Raw genomic sequence first — 12,339 nt, 5'->3', positions numbered from 1 at the left:
TAAGAGATTGTGTTTTAGACTAAAAGGGAATGCATTATAAGAAGAATCTTTACTTTGAAACTCTGTTCTTTACCTTTTTGACACTATGAAACAGCTTTGTATTCACCTTAAACACTGTTTCAGGGCAAGAGATTGTGTTTTAGACTAAAAGGGAATGCATTATAAGAAGAATCTTTACTTTGAAACTCTGTTCTTTACCTTTTTGACACTTTGAAACAGCTTTGTATACACCTTAAACACTGTTTCAGGGCAAGAGATTGTGTTTTAGACTAAAAGAGACTGCATTATAAGAAGAATCTTTACTTTGAAACTTTGTTCTTTACCTTTTTGACACTATGAAACAGCTTTCTATTCACCTTAAACACTGTTTCAGGGCAAGAGATTGTGTTTTAGACTAAAAGAGACTGCATTATAAGAAGAATCTTTGAAACTCTGTTCTTTACCTTTTTGACACTATGAAACAGCTTTGTATTCACCTTAAACACTGTTTCAGGGCAAGAGATTGTGTTTTAGACTAAAAGGGAATGCATTATAAGAAGAATCTTTACTTTGAAACTCTGTTCTTTACCTTTTTCACACTATGAAACAGCTTTGTATTCACCTTAAACACTGTTTCAGTGCAAGAGATTGTGTTTTAGACTAAAGGGAATGCATTATAAGAAGAATCTTTACTTTGAAACTCTGTTCTTTACCTTTTGACACTTTGAAACAGCTTTGTATACACCTTAAACACTGTTTCAGGGCAAGAGATTGTGTTTTAGACTAAAAGAGACTGCATTATAAGAAGAATCTTTACTTTGAAACTTTGTTCTTTACCTTTTTGACACTATGAAACAGCTTTCTATTCACCTTAAACACTGTTTCAGGGCAAGAGATTGTGTTTTAGACTAAAAGAGACTGCATTATAAGAAGAATCTTTGAAACTCTGTTCTTTACCTTTTTGACACTATGAAACAGCTTTGTATTCACCTTAAACACTGTTTCAGGGCAAGAGATTGTGTTTTAGACTAAACGGGAATGCATTATAAGAAGAATCTTTACTTTGAAACTCTGTTCTTTACCTTTTTCACACTGTGAAACAGCTTTGTACTCGCCTTAAACACTGTTTCAGTGCAAGAGATTGTGTTTTAGACTAAAGGGAATGCATTATAAGAAGAATCTTTACTTTGAAACTCTGTTCTTTACCTTTTTCACACTATGAAACAGCTTTGTATTCACCTTAAACACTGTTTCAGGGCAAGAGATTGTGTTTTAGACTAAAAGGGAATGCATTATAAGAAGAATCTTTACTTTGAAACTCTGTTCTTTACCTTTTTCACACTATGAAACAGCTTTGTATTCACCTTAAACACTGTTTCAGGGCAAGAGATTGTGTTTTAGACTAAAAGGGAATGCATTATAAGAAGAATCTTTACTTTGAATCTCTGTTCTTTCCCTTTTTCACAATATGAAACAGCTTTGTATTCACCTTAAACACTGTTTAAGGGCAAGAGATTGTGTTTTAGACTAAAAGGGAATGCATTATAAGAAGAATCTTTAATTTGAAACTCTGTTCTTTACCTTTTTGACACTATGAAACAGCTTTGTATTTACCTTAAACACTGTTTCAGGGCAAGAGATTGTGTTTTAGACTAAAAGGGAATGCATTATAAGAAGAATCTTTACTTTGAATCTCTGTTCTTTCCCTTTTTCACACTATGAAACAGCTTTGTATTCACCTTAAACACTGTTTAAGGGCAAGAGATTGTGTTTTAGACTAAAAGGGAATGCATTATAAGAAGAATCTTTACTTTGAAACTCTGTTCTTTACCTTTTTCACACTATGAAACAGCTTTGTATTCACCTTAAACACTGTTTCAGAGCTAGACATCTTGTTTTTAACCAAACTGAATAACTTACAATATGTTAAGAAAACACATATTTCAAATGAAAAGAGTTTATAACAAGGGGACATCAAGTTGTTTGTAATATGATCAATTAAAGTAATTACAACTCTGTTTGAACACGTTTCACCACAACGAAACAGGGTTTCTATGTATTGTAATCGGTTTATACAGCGTTTCAGAGCAAGAAATATTGTTTTTAACCAAACTGAACAACTTACAATATCCTAAGAAAACATATATTTCAAGTGAAAAGAGTTTATACAGGGGAGAAACAAGTTGTTTTAACATGGTTCTAATGTGCCCCTTGAAAGTAATTGCAACTATGTTTTTACACCTCTAACCACAAGGAGGCAACGTTTCCACGCATTATAATTGGCTTATACATAGTTTCAGAGCAAGAAATATTGTTTTTAACCAAACTGAACAACTTAACCATTTAAAGTAATTGCAACTCTGTTTGTACACCTCTAACCAGAACGAAACAGGGTTTCTATGCATTGTAATCAGCTTATACAGCGTTTCAGAGCAAGACACATTGTTTTTGACCAAACTGAATAACTTACAATATCCTAAGAAAACACATATTTCAAGTGAAACGAGTTTATACAGGGGTGAAACAAGTTGTTTGTAATATGACCAATTAAAGTAATTGCAACTCTGTTTGTACACCTCTAACCACAAAGAAACAGGGCTTCTATGCATTGTAATCGGCTTATACACCGTTTCAGAGCAAGAAATATTGTTTTTAACCAAATTGAATAGCTTAAACACTGTTTCAGGGCAAGAGATTGTGTTTTAGACTAAAAGGGAATGCATTATAAGAAGAATCTTTACTTTGAAACTCTGTTCTTTACCTTTTTGACACTATGAAACAGCTTTCTATTCACCTTAAACACTGTTTCAGGGCAAGAGATTGTGTTTTAGACTAAAAGAGACTGCATAATAACAAGAATCTTTACTTTGAAACTCTGTTCTTTACCTTTTTGACATTATGAAACAGCTTTGTATTCACCTTAAACACTGTTTCAGGGCAAGAGATTGTGTTTTAGACTAAAAGGGAATGCATTATAAGAAGAATCTTTACTTTGAAACTCTGTTCTTTCCCTTTTTCACACTATGAAACAGCTTTGTATTCACCTTAAACACTGTTTCAGTGCAAGAGATTGTGTTTTAGACTAAAAGAGACTGCATTATAAGAAGAATCTTTACTTTGAAACTCTGTTCTTTACCTTTTTGACACTATGAAACAGCTTTGTATTCACCTTAAACACTGTTTCAGGGCAAGAGATTGTGTTTTAGACTAAACGGGAATGCATTATAAGAAGAATCTTTACTTTGAAACTCTGTTCTTTACCTTTTTGACTCTTTGAAACAGCTTTGTATACACCTTAAACACTGTTTCAGGGCAAGAGATTGTGTTTTAGACTAAAAGAGACTGCATTATAAGAAGAATCTTTACTTTGAAACTTTGTTCTTTACCTTTTTGACACTATAAAACAGCTTTCTATTCACCTTAAACACTGTTTCAGGGCAAGAGATTGTGTTTTAGACTAAAAGAGACTGCATTATAAGAAGAATCTTTGAAACTCTGTTCTTTACCTTTTTGACACTATGAAACAGCTTTGTATTCACCTTAAACACTGTTTCAGGGCAAGAGATTGTGTTTTAGACTAAAAGGGAATGCATTATAAGAAGAATCTTTACTTTGAAACTCTGTTCTTTACCTTTTTCACACTATGAAACAGCTTTGTACTCACCTTAAACACTGTTTCAGTGCAAGAGATTGTGTTTTAGACTAAAGGGAATGCATTATAAGAAGAATCTTTACTTTGAAACTCTGTTCTTTACCTTTTGACACTTTGAAACAGCTTTGTATACACCTTAAACACTGTTTCAGGGCAAGAGATTGTGTTTTAGAATAAAAGAGACTGCATTATAAGAAGAATCTTTACTTTGAAACTTTGTTCTTAACCTTTTTGACACTATGAAACAGCTTTCTATTCACCTTAAACACTGTTTCAGGGCAAGAGATTGTGTTTTAGACTAAAAGAGACTGCATTATAAGAAGAATCTTTGAAACTCTGTTCTTTACCTTTTTGACACTATGAAACAGCTTTGTATTCACCTTAAACACTGTTTCAGGGCAAGAGATTGTGTTTTAGACTAAAAGGGAATGCATTATAAGAAGAATCTTTACTTTGAAACTCTGTTCTTTACCTTTTTCACACTATGAAACAGCTTTGTATTCACCTTAAACACTGTTTCAGGGCAAGAGATTGTGTTTTAGACTAAAAGGGAATGCATTATAAGAAGAATCTTTACTTTGAAACTCTGTTCTTTACCTTTTTCACACTATGAAACAACTTTATATTCAACTTAAACACTGTGTCAGGGCAAGAGATTGTGTTTTAGACTAAAAGAGACTGCATTAAAAGAAGAATCTTTACTTAGAAACTCTGTTCTTTACCATTTTCACACTATGAAACAGCTTTGTATTCACCTTAAACACTGTTTCAGAGCTAGACATCTTGTTTTTAACCAAACTGAATAACTTACAATATGTTAAGAAAACACATATTTCAAATGAAAAGCGTTTATAACAAGGGGACATCAAGTTGTTTGTAATATGATCAATTAGTAATTACAACTCTGTTTGAACACGTTTCACCACAACGAAACAGGGTTTCTATGTATTGTAATCGGCTTATACAGCGTTTCAGAGCAAGAAATATTGTTTTTAACCAAACTGAACAACTTACAATATCCTAAGAAAACATATATTTCAAGTGAAAAGAGTTTATACAGGGGAGAAACAAGTTGTTTTAACATGGTTCTAATGTGCCCCTTGAAAGTAATTGCAACTATGTTTTTACACCTCTAACCACAAGGAGGCAACGTTTCCAAGCATTATAATTGGCTTATACATAGTTTCAGAGCAAGAAATATTGTTTTTAACCAAACTGAACAACTTAACCATTTAAAGTAATTGCAACTCTGTTTGTACACCTCTAACCAGAACGAAACAGGGTTTCTATGCATTGTAATCAGCTTATACAGCGTTTCAGAGCAAGACACATTGTTTTTGACCAAACTGAATAACTTACAATATCCTAAGAAAACACATATTTCAAGTGAAACGAGTTTATACAGGGGTGAAACAAGTTGTTTGTAATATGACCAATTAAAGTAATTGCAACTCTGTTTGTACACCTCTAACCACAAAGAAACAGGGCTTCTATGCATTGTAATCGGCTTATACACCGTTTCAGAGCAAGAAATATTGTTTTTAACCAAATTGAATAGCTTAAACACTGTTTCAGGGCAAGAGATTGTGTTTTAGACTAAAAGGGAATGCATTATAAGAAGAATCTTTACTTTGAAACTCTGTTCTTTACCTTTTTCACACTATGAAACAGCTTTGTATTCACCTTAAACACTGTTTCAGGGCAAGAGATTGTGTTTTAGACTAAAAGGGAATGCATTATAAAAAGAATCTTTACTTTAAATCTCTGTTCTTTCCCTTTTTCACACTATGAAACAGCTTTGTATTCACCTTAAACACTGTTTAAGGGCAAGAGATTGTGTTTTAGACTAAAAGGGAATGCATTATAAGAAGAATCTTTACTTTGAAACTCTGTTCTTTACCTTTTTGACACTATGAAACAGCTTTGTATTTACCTTAAACACTGTTTCAGGGCAAGAGATTGTGTTTTAGACTAAAAGAGACTGCATTATAAGAAGAATCTTTACTTTGAAACTCTGTTCTTTACCTTTTTCACACTATGAAACAGCTTTGTATTCACCTTAAACACTGTTTCAGAGCTAGACATCTTGTTTTTAACCAAACTGAATAACTTACAATATGTTAAGAAAACACATATTTCAAATGAAAAGAGTTTATAACAAGGGGACATCAAGTTGTTTGTAATATGATCAATTAAAGTAATTACAACTCTGTTTGAACACGTTTCACCACAACGAAACAGGGTTTCTATGTATTGTAATCGGTTTATACAGCGTTTCAGAGCAAGAAATATTGTTTTTAACCAAACTGAACAACTTACAATATCCTAAGAAAACATATATTTCAAGTGAAAAGAGTTTATACAGGGGAGAAACAAGTTGTTTTAACATGGTTCTAATGTGCCCCTTGAAAGTAATTGCAACTATGTTTTTACACCTCTAACCACAAGGAGGCAACGTTTCCACGCATTATAATTGGCTTATACATAGTTTCAGAGCAAGAAATATTGTTTTTAACCAAACTGAACAACTTAACCATTTAAAGTAATTGCAACTCTGTTTGTACACCTCTAACCAGAACGAAACAGGGTTTCTATGCATTGTAATCAGCTTATACAGCGTTTCAGAGCAAGACACATTGTTTTTGACCAAACTGAATAACTTACAATATCCTAAGAAAACACATATTTCAAGTGAAACGAGTTTATACAGGGGTGAAACAAGTTGTTTGTAATATGACCAATTAAAGTAATTGCAACTCTGTTTGTACACCTCTAACCACAAAGAAACAGGGCTTCTATGCATTGTAATCGGCTTATACACCGTTTCAGAGCAAGAAATATTGTTTTTAACCAAATTGAATAGCTTAAACACTGTTTCAGGGCAAGAGATTGTGTTTTAGACTAAAAGGGAATGCATTATAAGAAGAATCTTTACTTTGAAACTCTGTTCTTTACCTTTTTGACACTATGAAACAGCTTTCTATTCACCTTAAACACTGTTTCAGGGCAAGAGATTGTGTTTTAGACTAAAAGAGACTGCATAATAACAAGAATCTTTACTTTGAAACTGTGTTCTTTACCTTTTTGACATTATGAAACAGCTTTGTATTCACCTTAAACACTGTTTCAGTGCAAGAGATTGTGTTTTAGACTAAAAGAGACTGCATTATAAGAAGAATCTTTACTTTGAAACTCTGTTCTTTACCTTTTTGACACTATGAAACAGCTTTGTATTCACCTTAAACACTGTTTCAGGGCAAGAGATTGTGTTTTAGACTAAACGGGAATGCATTATAAGAAGAATCTTTACTTTGAAACTCTGTTCTTTACCTTTTTGACACTTTGAAACAGCTTTGTATACACCTTAAACACTGTTTCAGGGCAAGAGATTGTGTTTTAGACTAAAAGAGACTGCATTATAAGAAGAATCTTTACTTTGAAACTTTGTTCTTTACCTTTTTGACACTATGAAACAGCTTTCTATTCACCTTAAACACTGTTTCAGGGCAAGAGATTGTGTTTTAGACTAAAAGAGACTGCATTATAAGAAGAATCTTTGAAACTCTGTTCTTTACCTTTTTGACACTATGAAACAGCTTTGTATTCACCTTAAACACTGTTTCAGGGCAAGAGATTGTGTTTTAGACTAAAAGGGAATGCATTATAAGAAGAATCTTTACTTTGAAACTCTGTTCTTTACCTTTTTGACACTATGAAACAGCTTTGTATTTACCTTAAACACTGTTTCAGGGCAAGAGATTGTGTTTTAGACTAAAAGAGACTGCATTATAAGAAGAATCTTTACTTTGAAACTCTGTTCTTTACCTTTTTCACACTATGAAACAGCTTTGTATTCACCTTAAACACTGTTTCAGAGCTAGACATCTTGTTTTTAACCAAACTGAATAACTTACAATATGTTAAGAAAACACATATTTCAAATGAAAAGAGTTTATAACAAGGGGACATCAAGTTGTTTGTAATATGATCAATTAAAGTAATTACAACTCTGTTTGAACACGTTTCACCACAACGAAACAGGGTTTCTATGTATTGTAATCGGTTTATACAGCGTTTCAGAGCAAGAAATATTGTTTTTAACCAAACTGAACAACTTACAATATCCTAAGAAAACATATATTTCAAGTGAAAAGAGTTTATACAGGGGAGAAACAAGTTGTTTTAACATGGTTCTAATGTGCCCCTTGAAAGTAATTGCAACTATGTTTTTACACCTCTAACCACAAGGAGGCAACGTTTCCACGCATTATAATTGGCTTATACATAGTTTCAGAGCAAGAAATATTGTTTTTAACCAAACTGAACAACTTAACCATTTAAAGTAATTGCAACTCTGTTTGTACACCTCTAACCAGAACGAAACAGGGTTTCTATGCATTGTAATCAGCTTATACAGCGTTTCAGAGCAAGACACATTGTTTTTGACCAAACTGAATAACTTACAATATCCTAAGAAAACACATATTTCAAGTGAAACGAGTTTATACAGGGGTGAAACAAGTTGTTTGTAATATGACCAATTAAAGTAATTGCAACTCTGTTTGTACACCTCTAACCACAAAGAAACAGGGCTTCTATGCATTGTAATCGGCTTATACACCGTTTCAGAGCAAGAAATATTGTTTTTAACCAAATTGAATAGCTTAAACACTGTTTCAGGGCAAGAGATTGTGTTTTAGACTAAAAGGGAATGCATTATAAGAAGAATCTTTACTTTGAAACTCTGTTCTTTACCTTTTTGACACTATGAAACAGCTTTGTATTCACCTTAAACACTGTTTCAGTGCAAGAGATTGTGTTTTAGACTAAAAGAGACTGCATTATAAGAAGAATCTTTACTTTGAAACTCTGTTCTTTACCTTTTTGACACTATGAAACAGCTTTGTATTCACCTTAAACACTGTTTCAGGGCAAGAGATTGTGTTTTAGACTAAACGGGAATGCATTATAAGAAGAATCTTTACTTTGAAACTCTGTTCTTTACCTTTTTGACACTTTGAAACAGCTTTGTATACACCTTAAACACTGTTTCAGGGCAAGAGATTGTGTTTTAGACTAAAAGAGACTGCATTATAAGAAGAATCTTTACTTTGAAACTTTGTTCTTTACCTTTTTGACACTATGAAACAGCTTTCTATTCACCTTAAACACTGTTTCAGGGCAAGAGATTGTGTTTTAGACTAAAAGAGACTGCATTATAAGAAGAATCTTTGAAACTCTGTTCTTTACCTTTTTGACACTATGAAACAGCTTTGTATTCACCTTAAACACTGTTTCAGGGCAAGAGATTGTGTTTTAGACTAAAAGGGAATGCATTATAAGAAGAATCTTTACTTTGAAACTCTGTTCTTTACCTTTTTCACACTATGAAACAGCTTTGTATTCACCTTAAACACTGTTTCAGTGCAAGAGATTGTGTTTTAGACTAAAGGGAATGCATTATAAGAAGAATCTTTACTTTGAAACTCTGTTCTTTACCTTTTTCACACTATGAAACAACTTTATATTCAACTTAAACACTGTGTCAGGGCAAGAGATTGTGTTTTAGACTAAAAGAGACTGCATTATAAGAAGAATCTTTACTTTGAAACTTTGTTCTTTACCTTTTTGACACTATGAAACAGCTTTCTATTCACCTTAAACACTGTTTCAGGGCAAGAGATTGTGTTTTAGACTAAAAGAGACTGCATTATAAGAAGAATCTTTGAAACTCTGTTCTTTACCTTTTTGACACTATGAAACAGCTTTGTATTCACCTTAAACACTGTTTCAGGGCAAGAGATTGTGTTTTGGACTAAAAGGGAATGCATTATAAGAAGAATCTTTACTTTGAAACTCTGTTCTTTACCTTTTTGACACTATGAAACAGCTTTGTATTCACCTTAAACACTGTTTCAGGGCAAGAGATTGTGTTTTAGACTAAAAGGGAATGCATTATAAGAAGAATCTTTACTTTGAAACTCTGTTCTTTACCTTTTTCACACTATGAAACAACTTTATATTCAACTTAAACACTGTGTCAGGGCAAGAGATTGTGTTTTAGACTAAAAGAGACTGCATTAAAAGAAGAATCTTTACTTAGAAACTCTGTTCTTTACCATTTTCACACTATGAAACAGCTTTGTATTCACCTTAAACACTGTTTCAGAGCTAGACATCTTGTTTTTAACCAAACTGAATAACTTACAATATGTTAAGAAAACACATATTTCAAATGAAAAGCGTTTATAACAAGGGGACATCAAGTTGTTTGTAATATGATCAATTAGTAATTACAACTCTGTTTGAACACGTTTCACCACAACGAAACAGGGTTTCTATGTATTGTAATCGGCTTATACAGCGTTTCAGAGCAAGAAATATTGTTTTTAACCAAACTGAACAACTTACAATATCCTAAGAAAACATATATTTCAAGTGAAAAGAGTTTATACAGGGGAGAAACAAGTTGTTTTAACATGGTTCTAATGTGCCCCTTGAAAGTAATTGCAACTATGTTTTTACACCTCTAACCACAAGGAGGCAACGTTTCCAAGCATTATAATTGGCTTATACATAGTTTCAGAGCAAGAAATATTGTTTTTAACCAAACTGAACAACTTAACCATTTAAAGTAATTGCAACTCTGTTTGTACACCTCTAACCAGAACGAAACAGGGTTTCTATGCATTGTAATCAGCTTATACAGCGTTTCAGAGCAAGACACATTGTTTTTGACCAAACTGAATAACTTACAATATCCTAAGAAAACACATATTTCAAGTGAAACGAGTTTATACAGGGGTGAAACAAGTTGTTTGTAATATGACCAATTAAAGTAATTGCAACTCTGTTTGTACACCTCTAACCACAAAGAAACAGGGCTTCTATGCATTGTAATCGGCTTATACACCGTTTCAGAGCAAGAAATATTGTTTTTAACCAAATTGAATAGCTTAAACACTGTTTCAGGGCAAGAGATTGTGTTTTATACTAAAAGGGAATGCATTATAAGAAGAATCTTTACTTTGAAACTCTGTTCTTTACCTTTTTGACACTATGAAACAGCTTTGTATTCACCTTAAACACTGTTTCAGGGCAAGAGATTGTGTTTTAGACTAAAAGGGAATGCATTATAAGAAGAATCTTTACTTTGAAACTCTGTTCTTTCCCTTTTTCACACTATGAAACAGCTTTGTATTCACCTTAAACACTGTTTAAGGGCAAGAGATTGTGTTTTAGACTAAAAGGGAATGGATTATAAGAAGAATCTTTACTTTGAAACTCTGTTCTTTACCTTTTTGACACTATGAAACAGCTTTGTATTTACCTTAAACACTGTTTCAGGGCAAGAGATTGTGTTTTAGACTAAACGGGAATGCATTATAAGAAGAATCTTTACTTTGAAACTCTGTTCTTTACCTTTTTCACACTGTGAAACAGCTTTGTACTCGCCTTAAACACTGTTTCAGTGCAAGAGATTGTGTTTTAGACTAAAGGGAATGCATTATAAGAAGAATCTTTACTTAGAAACTCTGTTCTTTACCTTTTTGACACTTTGAAACAGCTTTGTATACACCTTAAACACTGTTTCAGGGCAAGAGATTGTGTTTTAGACTAAAAGAGACTGCATTATAAGAAGAATCTTTACTTTGAAACTTTGTTCTTTACCTTTTTGACACTATGAAACAGCTTTCTATTCACCTTAAACACTGTTTCAGGGCAAGAGATTGTGTTTTAGACTAAAAGAGACTGCATTATAAGAAGAATCTTTGAAACTCTGTTCTTTACCTTTTTCACACTATGAAACAGCTTTGTATTCACCTTAAACACTGTTTCAGTGCAAGAGATTGTGTTTTAGACTAAAGGGAATGCATTATAAGAAGAATCTTTACTTTGAAACTCTGTTCTTTACCTTTTGACACTTTGAAACAGCTTTGTATACACCTTAAACACTGTTTCAGGGCAAGAGATTGTGTTTTAGACTAAAAGAGACTGCATTATAAGAAGAATCTTTACTTTGAAACTTTGTTCTTTACCTTTTTGACACTATGAAACAGCTTTCTATTCACCTTAAACACTGTTTCAGGGCAAGAGATTGTGTTTTAGACTAAAAGAGACTGCATTATAAGAAGAATCTTTGAAACTCTGTTCTTTACCTTTTTGACACTATGAAACAGCTTTGTATTCACCTTAAACACTGTTTCAGGGCAAGAGATTGTGTTTTGGACTAAAAGGGAATGCATTATAAGAAGAATCTTTACTTTGAAACTCTGTTCTTTACCTTTTTGACACTATGAAACAGCTTTGTATTCACCTTAAACACTGTTTCAGGGCAAGAGATTGTGTTTTAGACTAAAAGGGAATGCATTATAAGAAGAATCTTTACTTTGAAACTCTGTTCTTTACCTTTTTCACACTATGAAACAACTTTATATTCAACTTAAACACTGTGTCAGGGCAAGAGATTGTGTTTTAGACTAAAAGAGACTGCATTAAAAGAAGAATCTTTACTTAGAAACTCTGTTCTTTACCATTTTCACACTATGAAACAGCTTTGTATTCACCTTAAACACTGTTTCAGAGCTAGACATCTTGTTTTTAACCAAACTGAATAACTTACAATATGTTAAGAAAACACATATTTCAAATGAAAAGCGTTTATAACAAGGGGACATCAAGTTGTTTGTAATATGATCAATTAGTAA

This window comes from Electrophorus electricus, chromosome 10 (assembly GCF_041902795.1).
Source record: "Electrophorus electricus isolate QZ-2024a chromosome 10, ASM4190279v1, whole genome shotgun sequence".
NCBI classification, from domain to species: domain Eukaryota; kingdom Metazoa; phylum Chordata; class Actinopteri; order Gymnotiformes; family Gymnotidae; genus Electrophorus; species Electrophorus electricus.
Note: the sequence above shows the minus strand (reverse complement) of the source record.